The sequence below is a fragment of the Manis pentadactyla genome, chromosome 3 (genome assembly GCF_030020395.1).
Source record: "Manis pentadactyla isolate mManPen7 chromosome 3, mManPen7.hap1, whole genome shotgun sequence".
Lineage (NCBI taxonomy): Eukaryota > Metazoa > Chordata > Mammalia > Pholidota > Manidae > Manis > Manis pentadactyla.
This window is the reverse complement of record NC_080021.1, coordinates 211989190-212004998: the sequence shown is the minus strand read 5'-3', so window position 1 is coordinate 212004998 and position 15809 is coordinate 211989190. Positions and strand designations below refer to the sequence as shown.

The following is a 15809-nucleotide window of genomic DNA, read 5'->3' as shown; positions in this document are numbered from 1 at the left end:
CAGCTTTTAATGTAATAGGAAGAATATGATGTCAGCTCTTCTGTAATTTGGACTAGAATGATTTTGTTCTCTTGCCAACTTGCAGGATCCAGTTGAGTCCCTCTCTAGTGATTGGCTTTGTTTTTTTATTGCAGTTTTTAAGTGCCCATGTCTACTTGTGGTAATAATCCTTTAGGATGTATGTTACCAACTGTATGTGAAGGTGTAACTATAGAGCATAAAATTAGATATGCTTCCTTCCTTTGGCTCACAATCTAAATTTAGTAGGGGAGAATCTCCTTTCCTAAATGTCATTAAAAATAGGAGATACCATGTGTCTGGAATGGTTTAGGTACAATTCTGCCTACAGGCTTGGAGATGAACTATATATAATGTTGACTTTCTTTTGGCCCTAGAATTCTTAGGAAAATAACATTTTCTTTAATACAGAGTCCAAAAGTATAGTTTACAATGTTGACCTTAGAATACCTCATAAATTTGTAAAACTCAGGAAGACCTGAGAGAATTGAATTTTGAGAAGAAAGGTGAAAGATAAAATGAAACAATATGACTTGGTTAAGAAAATTGGCTTTGAAGGAAAATATAGTTCCCATCCTGTATTTACAGTTGACTAACTATGTGAGAGAATTACTCAACTTCTCTGAGATTGTAAGCTCATTAATAACATTGGCATAGTAAGGCTACTTCATAGGTTGTTGAAATGACTTAATATTTGTAAAGTGCTTTCTCTAGTGTCTGGCATGTAGAAGGTGATTTTTTTGGTGGTAGTTACTATTATTTTTTATGTTGACATTACTTCTGGTTCCTTTTAGTCAAAATTCTGCTATCTTGCTATTATTAAAAAATCTTAATTTGGGGCTCAGGATATAATATGGGTTCAGAGATGAACAGAGAATTCCTATGGGTATTTGGAGTGAGAGAAACCATTTGGAAGAGTACTGAAAGTCATCCTCAAGGGACTGCCTATATTTAGGGGATGCAGAAGAAACAGGGAAGTAGAGAAGCTGTTGATGAGGTGAGAGGAGAACTTAGGAGGAGAATGTCATGGAATTCAAGAGGTAGATTGCTCTCCAGGTCAAGTATTTTCTTCAGAAGTTCATTCAAAATATTTTTTTGTGGGACACACTAGGTGATGTCAAGTAGTGGAAGGACCCTGAGGGAACCACTGAACTGGGCAGGTAAGAGGTCTTGATTATTCAGAGAACTGAAAAATGGCTGTAGACCTAGACTTTATTGGGCAGAGAAGTAAATGTGAGGTGGAGAAAAGTGGAGGCCATGAGTCTAACATGGACCCTTACAAATATTTGGTTGTATAGAGAAGGACAGGGATACTTAAGAGAGAGGAGAAAGGGTTTGGGTTTGTTTGTTTTGTTTAGGAAAGAAAAAAATGTGCATGTTTGGAGCCTGAGAAATTAAACATTTTAGCTGGAGGATAATTAGCGGGCAGGTCGTAGTATGAGGCCCTTGGGAGACTAAGAGGAGCAACTGCTCTTTTGTAAAAGAGGAGAAAAGACAGAAGACAAGGAATTTGAGGCCAGAAGTGAAACAAGGAAATTCCTGTCCAATGGGTTCTATATAAGTGAGGAAATGGATAGCAAACTTGCTGAGATAATAACAGACCAGTAGTCCTTCACTGAAGATGATTTTGCCCCTCCGGAGACATTTGGCAATGTCTGGAGACATTTTTGATTGTCCTAAGTTGGGGAATGTGCTACTGGCATCTAGTGTGTAGAAGACAGGCATGCTGCCAAACACCCTACAATGTAGAGAACTGCCTCCACATCAAAGAATGATCTGGTCCCAGATGCCTCCAGTGCTGTGGTTGAAAACCTTGCCAGAGATCAGAACATTCTTGCAACGTGATCTCCAACAAAAGCCGAGAAATTTGAATAACAGCTCAGTTTATCCTCTCCTAGAAAGTCACAGTATGTGATAGAATCCGGACCTGAATACCACTTTTTGAATAAGTCCCACCCACCATCTCAGAGAGATCTAGGTGTCTTCTTACCTAGGCTACAAACATTCTCCAGAGAACACGTCAGCAAGCCACAAACCCACTTTTCCCCTGACCCCTCCCCTCAAAAACCCCACCGAAAACCCTGGCCATAAAAAGCCTCTTGAGCTGTTAGAGGCCCCTTTTCCTTTGTTCTGCTGGCCTGGACAGAGGGGTCCCTCTCAGGTTTAGCAGTAAACTTGCTTGGACTGTTGAGTTCGCATCTCCTCTTTTTCTTTCATCTATCCTTCCTTTTTCTTTCAGTATATATTAGTTTATTAAAGTCTGAAAAAATTCTTGGGAGAAAGTCTAACCAATTGACTGTTTTCTCCCTCTATCACAGCAACTGTTAAACTGAGAAATACATTTAGGAAAAGGCTGTACTTTAATTTCTTGACTGGTTGGTATTATGTGTTCATCCTTGTATGTAAAGCTTTTAACTCAGAATCTGGCACTTAAAAAGCAGTCTATAAATGATAGCTGCTATTTTTTTTTTCCCCCCTTCCAAATATGAAATCCTGGGCCTTTTCTGACATATGTGTTACAGGTTGCAGTTTTCAGATATAGTCAGTGTGAACAATCAGCACAAAAGGCAAGAGCTGCTTCTCATAGGTCTATCTGTACAATGTGCTGGTATTTGTGCTTCAAAACCTTGCATTAGAGTATGGCAGTTCCCCAAAAAGGTAAACATAGAATTACTATATGATCCAATAATTCCACCTCTGGATATATATCCAAAGGAATTGAAAGCAGGGATTCAAGAAGATATATTTAACCGATGCTCATAGTAGCATTATTCACCATAGCCAAAAGGTGGAAGCAGTCCACATGTCTACATATGTATATGTACATGTAATGGAATATTGTTGAACTGTTAAAGGAATGAAATTCTGACACTTGCCACAACATGGAAGAACCTTGAAGACACCATGCTAAGTGAAATAAGCCAGTCACAAAAGGATAAAATATTATATGATTCCACTTACATGAGGTATCTGGATTAGTCAAACTCATAGAGACAGAAAGTAGAATAGTGGTTGCCAGGGGCTGGGGGAGGGGGAATAGAGATTTGTTCAATGAGTACAGTGCTTCAATTTAGAAAGATTAAAAAATTGTGGACATGGATGGTGATGGTGGTTGTACAACAATGCAAATTTAAAAATGGTTAAAATAGTAAATTGTATGTTATGTGTATTTTACCACAGTGAAAAAAGTCTCACATTAGAATATTTAGCAATCACCACAAAGTAGTCAAGGGCTTTGTGTATGTTTTTGTAGAGCTCAAAAAGATCAGCAGAGACTAGTTTTAAGCTATAGATACTATTCTGACGAGACAGTTTTAACATAGATAAATAAAAAATACATTCATTTGTTGTATCAGTGATTCATGTAAATTTAACACGTTACTGACAGGCACGTGGTTTTTCCATGTTCCTCACTTCAAAACTTTGGAATGTCCAAGTCTAGCCAGAGCCTAAGCCAGGGTAATGGTGATAATTTTTACGTTTTGTACATGTAAAAGGTGTGTACTTGTTTTGTTCAGGGAAAAAAAATTATTCCTTTTATAAAAGTTTGTAGGAATTGCATCATGGTTAGTTTAATTTGGGGAAGTTCCTACGTATATATTTTCTCCATTTTCTTCCAGATTTATATATATATTGGATATTGTGTGTGTGTGTGTGTGTGTGTGTGTGTAGGATGTCAAGAATGTAGCTAGCAGTATCTGAAGTAACTGTCCTGGAGCTGTAATCACTTCTCTGTATCTAAAGAAAATCCCCCAGAAGTTTTTAAAAAATGGTCCAAAAATATTTGCATCAAGACAATATTGGACATACTTATTTAGTGTAATTTTTTTTTAAATATGTGATTTGCCTATCAAGAAGAAATGGAAAAAGGAGTGCTATTGTAGATGTACTTGCTGATTAAGGGATAAGAACACATATACCCAGAAGGAATTACCTTACTTCTGCTAAAACAACAGCAAAGCCCTTCGATCCCCAGTTCTAGCCTGTGTAATTGCTTCTGGCATAATAGCTATTACCTCAGACAGACTGAAAGTTTAATAACTAGATTGGAGATTTCCCTTTGCAATGCACAAATAGGAAAAACACCACCGTGGAAGTTCTCTCCCACATCTAACCTCCTCCATTTCTTAATTTACCAGCAATGCAACTGCATTTCACAGCTATGCCTCTTCTTAGCAGTCTTAAATTACAATGTTATAGATTATTGGCCTACCAAATTTTTTGATGTGTAACATTGAGCAGTTCCAAATGAGTTTCAAACAGTCTTGTCATTCATAAGAATTTGTCTTTTAAAAAGGCTTCTGTTTGATTTTATGCACCAGTGTCGTCATTTTGTGGAAAACAAATGTTACACTGCTTTATTAAGTCTCTTTTAACACTTGAAATCCAGATTTGACATCCAATAAGATATCATTTTTGTTGTTGTATTATCAATTATGCTCTGAATATATTTATTTTCTTAAATAATGTTAGTATTGAAATATTAACATTTCAATTGCTTATTGACTTATTTTAATTCCTGGAGGCTCATGAAACATCTGTAAAGTCTTCTTTCTTGTAATATAGGTGTATTTCAAGCAACATACCCTTCTGAAATATCCAGAATATATTTTGCCAATAATAAAAGGATATTCCTTGGAAATGCCAAACTTAAAATAGGAGTTAGGGAGATTAACAGTACACATATAATTCGTACAATTCCTCTTTCTCTTCTCCTGCCATCTTAAGTCACAAGACTCTAGGGAAGAGCATCCTGATTTTTTATATGTATCTAAATATATTTATTTTAATGTTAGTGTATTGAAGGTTATATATACATACAAAATGTATTAATCTTCTTTAGGTCTTTAAACCCAGTAGTTTAATGTCATAGAATAAAAAAGATAATTTACCTATTTTTAATGAATTCTGCATTGCTTCATTTTGGTGTTTCTAGAAGTCAATTGCAATGTAATGATTTGTAAGAAATACATATTTGGTCATTCAGATAACCAAATATATATTTCTCAGATACAGTTTTTCTTCATATTTCCTGAAAAAAAAAATGCTTCAGATGCATAAGGGTGAAATGGGTGTCTTGTTATGTTAAAGAGGGGTCTTAGATCCTACCCCAGCATGGAGGTGCATTGTCAGGGGGACCAACTGTGTGATTTGAGGGTAGGAACTTTCAGTCCCCAGCCCCTGACCTCTGGGACTGGAGACGACAGAGGGGCTGGAGGTTGAATCAGCCGATATGATTTACTCAGTCATGACTATGCAGCAAAGCCCTTACAAAGAGAAGAGCATTTTGCTCTCCCTTTTTTGCATCCTGCTTTCCTGAGACAGAGCTCCTATGCCTGGGGTACCAGACCACTTGCACGTGCCACCAAGCCAGGCCCCAGGCTCCACTAGGATAGAAGCTCCCTTATTTGGAACATTTCCTTAGATATCTCTTCATCTGGCTGTTAACTTGTATCCTTTATTAAACTGGTAAACGTAGATGGTTTCACACGTTCTGTGAGCTTCTCTAACAAATGAATTGAACCCAAGGGGGAGATCTTCAGAGCCTCCAATATGCAGCAGGTAGATCAGAAGCCCAGTAATAGCCTGCAGCTTGCAACTGGTGTCTGGAGTGGGGGTGGAGGGCAGTCTTATGGGACTGAACCCTTAAACTGGGGAATCCAGTGTTGGAGAATTGCTTCGTGTTGTTCATGGGAAAACTCCCTACTGTGTACACACCCTCTGGAATTGGGTCTGGGAACCTAAACAGATCAATGTATATTGAGCAGAATTGCAGAGACAAACCAAAGGTGTTTCCCACCTTTTTAAATTCTTTGTTCACTTCTCCCACCCAAAGGTGTTGTTGATATTTATTTAGACTTTAAATCATAGGCAACTGTGCATATTGAAAGATAGTTGGAGGTATATATATTCTGCTGTCATGGAATATAAGGTCCATGAAATATTTTAAGTGAAAAAGACAGTGCATTGTTTATATCATAAAATTCCATTTTCATATAAGAGAACCACCATATATTTGATTATACAAAGAGGTTGGAAGGGTATACAATTATTAACTGTGACGAAACCTAGGGAATGAGATGGTACTCACTGGGCATCCCATAAATATTGCCTCTGGTTGGATTCCCCAGAAGCAGAACTTGGGATGAGGTTTCATGAAAAACTGACTTACTAGGAAGAGTTTTAGGGGAACTGGTAGGAACTGAGGAAGTAGGACTGGGAAGAGAGAAGGAGGCTGTAGCAAAGCAAGGATGTAGCAAGGATCAAACAAAGCCCCATGGGGGACAGCTGTGGCTCAGTCCTGCAAGAGAGTTCTGGAGCTTATATCTAACAGCTGTCACTATCAGAGACAAAGGAAGAAGGGAGAGCCTTTATACTCCGATCCCCATTGGTCATTGCTTAAGGACTGCTGGGAAGTTATAGAGGATTCAACAAGATAGGGGTTTATTTCTTTCTCATGTAACCTAATTTAAGCAGCCTCGGGCTAGTCTGGTGGCTCCACAGGGTTCTAGGCTCCTTTTGTTGCTCTGTCATCTCTAAGTTATGGCCCACACCTGCACGGTTTGGAATGCTCAATATTATCTCCATATTCCCATTCAAAAAAAGGGGGGAACATCGGAAGAAAAGATCACATTAATTTCAAGGAAAAGTTCTGGAATTTATATGCATTTCTTCAGTTCAAATCCCAATGGCTATAACTTAGTTATATGGCCACATATGAATGCATGGAAGATAGTTTTTACTGGGGACTCTTTTATTATGCAACCATTTCTGTAGAAGGAGAAAACCTGTATTGTAGGGCTATTTATTACATGGATTTTCATTTTCTACTTTGTGGAGATGTATTTTGTTGGTTTGTTTGTTTTTAGTTTTAACAAAATGTACTTTCTTGTTAACTGTGTCACAGCATCTTAGAGAGTGCCCTTACGTTCAGCACCTGTGGAAGGATGAGAAGGAGGCAGGATTTGGCAGGAGAAGTTGACTATGATGCTGTCCTGAGTAACAGTCTTGGCTGATTCCACAGGGAGCTGTGGAATTAAAGCGGCCGTTTAGCACTGTCCTGCACCGGACTGAAATGGCTAGGCCATTATACCCTTGCCTGCATCACTTATTGATGTGGTTTCCCTTGGGAGGAACGTGACCTTGGGGGAGGCAGCTCTGCAGAGGTGATCCCTGAGCCGTCTGACAGTGTGCATAGCAACAGGGACGCCAAGGTCTTCCTTGAAGGGAGATCTTGGTGGCATACCTCTATGTCTATTACAACTTTTTGTAAGTGTGAAATAATTAGTTCATGTATTTTAAAATTTTATAATTTAAAAAGGTAAAATTTACTTGATCATTCCTTCCACAATAATTTTTTGAGCAACTATTATGAGTCAGGCTCTATTAAGGTTCTGAGGATGGGGAAATGACAAAAAAGTCCCTTCCTCAGGAACTTATGTTGTATTTGGTGACAGACAATAAATAAGTAAATCTACAATATGTCAGATGGTTATAATTACTTGAGAGGAAAATAATGTAATATAAGGAGGGGTGTTTCTGTTTTATATAGAGTGGTCAGGGAAGACTTCTCTGAGGTGATTTGGCCAAAGATAAGAGTGAATTGGTAGGACTAGCTGCACAGATATTTTGGGGAAGAAGATTCTAGGCTGAGATTACAGCAAGTACCAAAACAGCCCTGTGGCAAGCATGTGCAGTGTGTTGGCATGTTTGAGAAGGCCAGTGTGGCTAGACCAGAATGACTGAGGATAGGAGGAGAAAAAGTCTTGGACATAATAGTGGTGGTCAGTCATATAAGACCTTGTAAGCCATTGTTAAGACTTTGAGATCTTCTCAGAATGAGATGAGAGGCCATGTGAAGGTTTTGAGCTGAAAAGTGCCAGAATCTGATGTACAGTTTAAAATATCACATTGCTCTGTTTGGAAGGAACTGCACCTGAGTGACTGGAAGAGTGGAGTTGCCTTTAGCTAGGAAGGAGAGGACTATGAACACAGTAGATTTTGCGGGGGGAATAGCTGGGATTAAGTATTGATGTATTAAGTTAGGACTCTGAATTAGACATCCAGATAGAGATGTCAAATAGGAAGTTGATAATGGAGACTCGAATGTAGGAGAGAAGCCCAGTCTGTCAATTTAAATTTGGGAACTGTCAGTGTAGAGTCAGTATTTAAAGCTGTGAGGATGCATACTGTCACCTGTGGAACGAGAAGAGAACATCTCAGAGGTTTGGGGTCTGGAGCACTCCAGCATTTTAGGTTTTGGTGATGAGGTGAACCACCAGTGGAGACCTGAGAAGGAGAAGCTAGTGAGGTAAGAGGAGCAAGTAATGACTTAGAAGACAAGTAGGAGTATTCAAGAAGAGGAGAATGACCAATTGTGTTGGGTGGTGTTTGTAAGTAACATAAGATGAGGACTGAGAATTGCCTGTTGGATTACCAGCATGGAGATCATCACTATTCACATGTAGAGCTTCAGTGGAATAATGTGAATAGAGTGGATTGGTATGTGTTTAACAGAGCAGGGGAGATGAATTGAAGGCAGCTATACAGACCCATCTTTTAAAGACTTCTGCTGTGAAGGAGAAGGAGAGTAGAGAGATAGCATGAGAGCTAGAGGCGGATGTGAGGGATATTGATGTTGGAAGATAATCCATCCTCTTTGAGTGCTGATGCTAATTGTGCAGTATCGGGGAGGTGATTGGTGATGCTGTAGAAAGAACAGTTGCTGGACTGATGTCCTCGAATAACGATATGGCTGTGAGAGCTAAGGCACACATAGAGGCATTGGCCTTAGTAGTAACAGTCATTTCAACCAAGGTGATAGGAAGACAGAGGAATGCTACGGTTACAGATACATGTGGTTTGGTGCATGTGTGGCTGGGCACACTGTGTGGAAGATCTTTCCTGATTGACTGTTTTTCAGTGAAATATGGAACAGTTGCCATCAGCTGAAAGTGAGGATGGTGGATGAGTGTTGGATGTTTGAGGAAGGAAGAAGGTGTGAAATATGGAATAGTGCTCTAGGAAGGTAGAGAGTGAATGGACTTGGGAAATGTGGTGGAAGTGACTATTTTTAGGTTGCAAGTTGAAAATGAGACTAATCAGTAGGATCATGTGTGTTTCTTCAGCCATATTTAGCTGCCCATACACAAGATCTGTAGGTAGAATGTTGGACTCAATCAAGTAATAAGTAAAACTAATTGTTCATTTGAAAGCTGTTTTTAAGAGGTTGGTGATGTGAATAGTATTTAGAATTTCAGCTTTTTCCTAGGTATTTTATTCTTTTTGATGCTATTGTGAATGGAATTGTCTTCCTGATTTCTCTTTCTATTAGTTTATTGTTAGTGTATAGGAAAGCCTCAGATTTCTGTATGTTAATTTTGTATCCTGCAATTTTGTTGAATTACGATATTAGCTCTAGTAGTTTCGGTGTGGAGTCTTTAGGGTTTTTTATGTACAATATCATGTTATCTGCAAATAGTGACAGTTTGACTTCTTCTTTACCAATCTGGATTCCTTGTATTTATTTGTTTTGTCTGATTGCCGTGGCTAGGACCTCCAGTACCATGTTGAATAATAGTGGGGAGAGTGGGCCTCCCTGTCTTGTTCCTGATCTCAGGGGAAAAGCTTTTAGCCTCTCGCTGTTCAGTATGATGTTAGCTGTGGGTTTATCATATATAGCCTTTATTATGTTGAGGTACTTGCCCTCTATGCCCATTTTGTTGAGAGTTTTTATCATGAATGGATGTTGAATTTTGTCGAATGCTTTTTCAGCATCTATGGAGATGATCATGTGGTTTTTGTCCTTCTTTTTGTTGATGTGGTGGATGATGATGATGGATTTTCGAATGTTGTACCATCCTTGCATCCCTGGGATGAATCCCACTTGGTCATGGTGTATGATCCTTTTGATGTATTTTTGAATTTGGTTTGCTAATATTTTGTTGAGTATTTTTGCATCTACGTTCATCAGGGATATTGGTCTGTAGTTTTCTTTTTTGGTGGGGTCTTTGCCTGGTTTTGGTATTAGGGTGATGTTGGCTTCATAGAATGAGTTTGGGAGTATTCCCTCCTCTTCTATTTTTTGGAAAATTTTAAGGAGAATGGGTATTATGTCTTCTCTGTATGTCTGATAAAATTCCGAGGTAAATCCATCTGGCCCAGTGGTTTTGTTCTTGGGTAGTTTTTTGATTACCGATTCAATTTCGTTGCTGGTAATTGGTCTGTTTAGATTTTCTATTTCTTTCTGGGTCAGTCTTGGAAGGTTGTATTTTTCTAGGAAGTTGTTCATTTCTCCTAGGTTTCCCAGCTTGTTAGCATATAGGTTTTCATTGTACTCTCTAATAATTCTTTGTATTTCTGTGGGGTCCGTCGTCATTTTTCCTTTCTCGTTTCTGATTCTGTTGATGTGTGTTGACTCTCTTTTTCTCTTAATAAGTCTGGCTAGAGGCTTATCTATTTTGTTTATTTTCTCAAAGAACCAGCTCTTGGTTTCATTGATTTTTGCTATTGTTTTATTCTTCTCAATTTTATTTATTTCTTCTCTGATCTTTATTATGTCCCTCCTTCTGCTGAACTTAGGCCTCATTTGTTCTTCTTTTTACAATTTCAATAATTGTGACATTAGACCATTCATTTGGGATTGCTCTTCCTTCTTTAAATATGCCTGGATTGCTATATACTTTCCTCGTAAGACTGCTTTTGCTGTGTCCCACAGAAGTTGGGGCTTTGTGTTGTTGTTGTCATTTGTTTCCATATATTGCTGGATCTCCATTTTGATTTGGTCATTGATCCATTGATTATTTAGGAGCATGTTGTTAAGCCTCCATGTGTTTGTGAGCCTTTTTTGCTTTCTTTGTACAATTATTTCTAGTTTTATGCCTTTGTGGTCTGAAAAGTTGGTTGGTAGGATTTCAATCTTTTGGAATTTACTGAGGCTCTTTTTGTGGCCTAGTATATGGTCTATTCTGGAGAATGTTCCATGTGCACGTGAGAAGAATGTGTATCCTGTTGCTTTTGGATGTAGAGTTCTATAGATGTCTATTAGATCCATCTGTTTTAGTGTGTTGTTCAGTGCCTCTGTGTCCTTACTTATTTTCTGTCTGGTGGATCTGTCCTTTGGAGTCAGTGGTGTGTTGAAGTCTCCCAAAATGAATGCATTGCATTCTATTTCCTCCTTTAATTCGGTTAGTGTTTGTTTTACATATGTTGGTGCTTCTGTATTGGGTGCATATATATTTATAATGGTTATATCCTCTTGTTGGACTGAGCTCTTTATCATTATGTAATGTCCTTCTTTATCTTTTGTTACTTTCTTTATTTTGAAGTCTATTTTGTCTCATACTAGTATTGCAACACCTGCTTTTTTCTCTCTGTTGTTTGCATGAAATATCTTTTTCCATCCCTTGACTTTAAGTCTGTGCACGTCTTTGGGTTTGAGGTGAGTCTCTTGTAAGCAGCATATGGATGGGTCTTGCTTTTTTATCCATTCTGTTACTCTATGTCTTTTGATTGGTGCATTCAGTCCATTTACATTTAGGGTGATTATTGAGAGCTATGTACTTATTGCCATTGCAGGCTTTAAGTTTGTGGTTACCAAAGGTTCAAGGTTAGCTTCTTTACTATCTTACTGTCTAACTTAACTTTCTTATTGAGCTATTATAAACACAGTCTGATTGATTCTTTATTTCTCTCCCTTCTTATTCCTCCTCCTCCCTTCTTCATATTTTGGATGTTTTGTTCTGTGCTCTTTTTAGGAGTGCTCCCATCTAGAGCAATCCCTGTAAGATGCCCTGTAGAGGTGGTTTGTGGGAGGCAAATTCCCTCAACTTTTGCTTGTCTGGGAATTGTTTAATCCCTCCTTCATATTTAAATGATAATCGTGCTGGATACAGTATTCTTGGTTCGAGGTCCTTCTGTTTCATTCCATTAAGTATATCATGCCATTCTCTTCTGGCCTGTAGGGTTTCTGTTGAGAAGTCTGATGATGGCCTGATGGGTTTTCCTTTGTAGGTGACCTTTTTTTTCTCTCTGGCTGCCTTTAATACTTTGTCCTTGTCTTTGATCTTTGCCATTCTAATTATTATGTGTCTTGGTGTTGCTCTCCTTGGATCCCTTGTCATGGGAGTTCTATGTACCTCTGTGGTCTGAGAGGCCATTTCCTCCCCTAGTTTGGGGAAGTTTTCAGCAATTATTTCTTCAAAGACACTTTCTATCCCTTTTTCTCTTTATTCTTCTTCTGGTACCCCTATAATGCGGATATTGTTCCATTTCGATAGTCACACAGTTCTCTTAAAATTCTTTCATTCCTGGAGATCCTTTTATCTCTCTCTGCATCAGCTTCTCTGCGTTCCTGTTCTGTGTTTTCTAGTCCATTAATGGTGTCTTGCATCTCGTCCATTCTGTTTTGAAGTCCTTCCAGAGATTGTTTTATTTCTGTATTCTCCCTCCTTAGTTCTTGCATATTTCTCTGCACGTCCATCAGCATGGTTATGACTTTTGTTTTGATTCTTTTTCAGGAAGATTGGTTAAATCTATCTCCCCAGGTTCCTTCTCAGAGGAAGATGTAAAAGGTGTTGAAGCTGTCTGGATTAGTCTTGTCTAGATCAAATTTTTTTGCCTTTTCATGTTGATAGGTGCAGTGGTGTGCTGTTGACTCGTCTGTCAGTTGGGAGAGTCAGGACTCTTTCCACTTGGCTCCTGGCCTTTCTTTACTGGGACAACTGCGATCCCCTAGTGGCTTGTGTTGGGCAATTGCATGTAGACTGGGTCTCTGTATCTTGCCCAGCCGGTATGGAGGAAGCTCCCTTGCTGTGGGCGTGGCAGCCTCAGGCTTCTGCTCTGCTATGGCGGGGCCCCGGAGGGGTAATGGACGGGGGGGCTCTTTGGCTGTTTACCTCTGTGAGGGGTCTCAGAGCTGTTGCCCAGGGGTTAGTGCACCCGGAGTTCCCTGGAATTTCCAGCTCTGGACTGTGACCCGGGATGCTTCCATCCAGCAGTGGGGTCCCTGTCCCTTTAAGACTTTCAAAAAGCACTCGCTTTTCTATGTCCCCACGGTGCCGGCTTCGGGACAGGCTCACAGGTCTTACTGTCCTGCTTCCCTAGTTTCCAGCACCCCACACATGCACTGTGTGTCTGCGCTCTGGTGCGGATGGCTAGGGCTGGGTGTTTAGCAGTCCTGGGCTCCCTCTCCCTCCCCGCTCCGACTCCTCTCCCCCCGCCAGGAGCTGGGATGAGGGGCCTCGGGTCCCGCCGGGCTGCGGCTTGTATCTTACCCCCTTCACCAGGCGCTGGGTTCTCGCAGGTGTGGATGTAGTCTGGCTGTTGTCCTGTGTCTTCTGGTCTCTCTTTCAGGGATAGTTGTATTTGTTGTATTTTCAAAAATATATATGTTTTTGGGAGGAGAGTCCCACTGTCCTACTCATGCCACCATCTTGGCTCCACCGTCTAGAATTTCAGCTTTTTATTTATACCCATTTTGGGGAGGTTAAACCTTTTTTAAAAACAGGTTATTTTTAAGAAAGATAAAAGGGTATGGCATTGTTCCATGAAAGGTCCATGGTTGAGAATTATAGGCCCAAATTCTGGCCAGCTTAAGCAGACAAGAAATTTATTGGAAGGTTGTCAAGTACCTCACAGCACTGATAGAAAGATTGGAGAATCTAGTTCAGAAAACAGGCTGAAACTAAGGGAATCAAGAGATCTGGAATTACCGCCAAGGTCACACCACCAGAAGACTTTCGTTAAGGATGTCCAGTTAAGAGTGCTGCTGTGGTATGATGTGTGTTCCAACCCCCCCACCCCCTAATGCATATATTGAAATCCTAACCCACAAAGGTAACAGCATTAGTAGTTGGGGCCGTTTGGAGGTGCTTAAGTTATGAGGGTGGAACCTCAAGGGATTAATGCCTTTATAAAAGGGCTCCAGAGAGTTCCATAAAGGTCTTCCCACCACATGAGGAAACAAGCATGTCACCTGGAAGAGAGCCCTCATCTGACCATGCTGGCACCCTGATCTTGGATTTCCAGTCTCCGGAACTGTGAGAAGTAAATTTCTGTTGTTTTTAAACCACTCAGTGTGTAGCATTTTCTAGAAGCCTGAAAAGATTAAGGTAGGTGCTGTGGCTGCCATTTCTGATCCCTAGAATCTCATCCATTTGACTTCTGAACTTATTTATTTGGTCACTGGCTCTATCTTGAAGACCTTTACGAAGATTACTCTGGCTGCTACATAAAGGCTGAAGTAAGGGGTTCAATAATGAAAGTAGGGAAAACCAGTCCTTGAGGTTCCAGTATAGATGAAATTGACTTAGGATAGTAAAAAGAAAATGGACAGATTCATGAAATAGCTTATTAGGTTGGTACTAAAATTCTTGGGGAAAATCCTTCTTTGTCTTCTTGCTTTTCTTCTTCCCCTTCTCCTGTCTCTTCTTCATTTTTATACCCCCTAAAATCCAGACCTTTCTAGAGTCTGTGATGCAGTCTTATTTTGCACAGGGCTGTGTAGCTTATCTAGCAGATATTCATAAAATCCTACAGCACTTATCATTTTTTAACTTAAAAAATATTTCTAAGCTCCTACTATGTACACTATGATGCTAAAGAAGGTTGCTATTTATAGTCATTCTAGAACTGAGTTCAAGTATAGACACTCAGAAATATTATTCCTTCTTCCAGGGCTCTACATGATTGCTAACTAGGCAGCCAACCATTTTTAGATGTGGATGATCTGAGAGTACATGATCTCATTTTCATGGAAACTTTTCCCCCAGGACTGATTAGTCCATTATTTTTAATGCACATCCATTATTTAAAAAGGTAAGGAGAAAGTAAAAAATATATATAAAAAGTAAAATTTTTTTAAATCATCTTTTTAATCCTATTAAGACAGTGATTTTTCAAATGAATTAATCATCAGAAATGGCAAAAATAATTTTTAAAAATACAGAATCCTAGCCTTCCTGAACCACAATATTTGGAAGTAGGTCTTAGAAATCATTAAAAAAAAATCAAAAACAAAAAAACTCCAGGATAACCAGCCAGCTTTAGGAAATACGGCTCTATGCTCCTCAGACTAGTTTTACTCTCTACCAGGAGAGTTAATTAAATTCTTCTTTCTTAATGGGGATGATCCAGTATGAAGAACTATTTGCATTTCTCAGCTTGATTTTAAAATATGGCATTCGTGTCACTTTGAGATTGGTTTCATAAGATTATGGTTAGTTTTTTGGGAGTAGTAGGACTGAATTCTATAAATCTTTCTCTTATCCTATCATTTCAGCAATTACACAGTTTTTATTTCACCTTTGTAAGTATGAGAAACTTTTTCTCTATATTATAAGAATATAGCCCCTAAACTTCAGGTTCAAGCAGGTTTGTATAAAAAAAGCTAGATCATCACATCAGTAAGGATGACCAACATCCAAAAGACAAACAACAACAAATGTTGGCGAGGTTGTGGAGAAAGGGGAACCCTCCTACACTGCTGGTGGTAATGTAAATTAGTTCAACCATTGTGGAAAGCAGTATGGAGGTTCCTCAAAAAACTCAAAATAGAAATATCATTTGACCCAGGAATTCCACTCCTAGGAATTTACCCTAAGAATGCAGGAGCCAGACGCTCTTAAGAGAAATTAAAGAGGACACTAGCAAATGGAAATTCATCCCATGCTCTTGGCTAGGAAGAATTAATGTCGTCAAAATGGCCATCCTGCCCAAAGCAATATACAGATTTGATGCAATCCCTATCAAATTACCAAGAGCATTCTTCAATGAACTGGAACAAATAGTTC

The 15809-nt window shown here is 39.2% G+C and overlaps 1 protein-coding gene across 4 annotated transcripts in view; it reads left to right on the top strand.

Moving 5' to 3' along the window:
• SCAI (suppressor of cancer cell invasion) overlaps positions 1-15809 on the top strand; it is a 138177-nt gene that overhangs the window by 42812 nt on the left and 79556 nt on the right. The window lies entirely within an intron of this gene.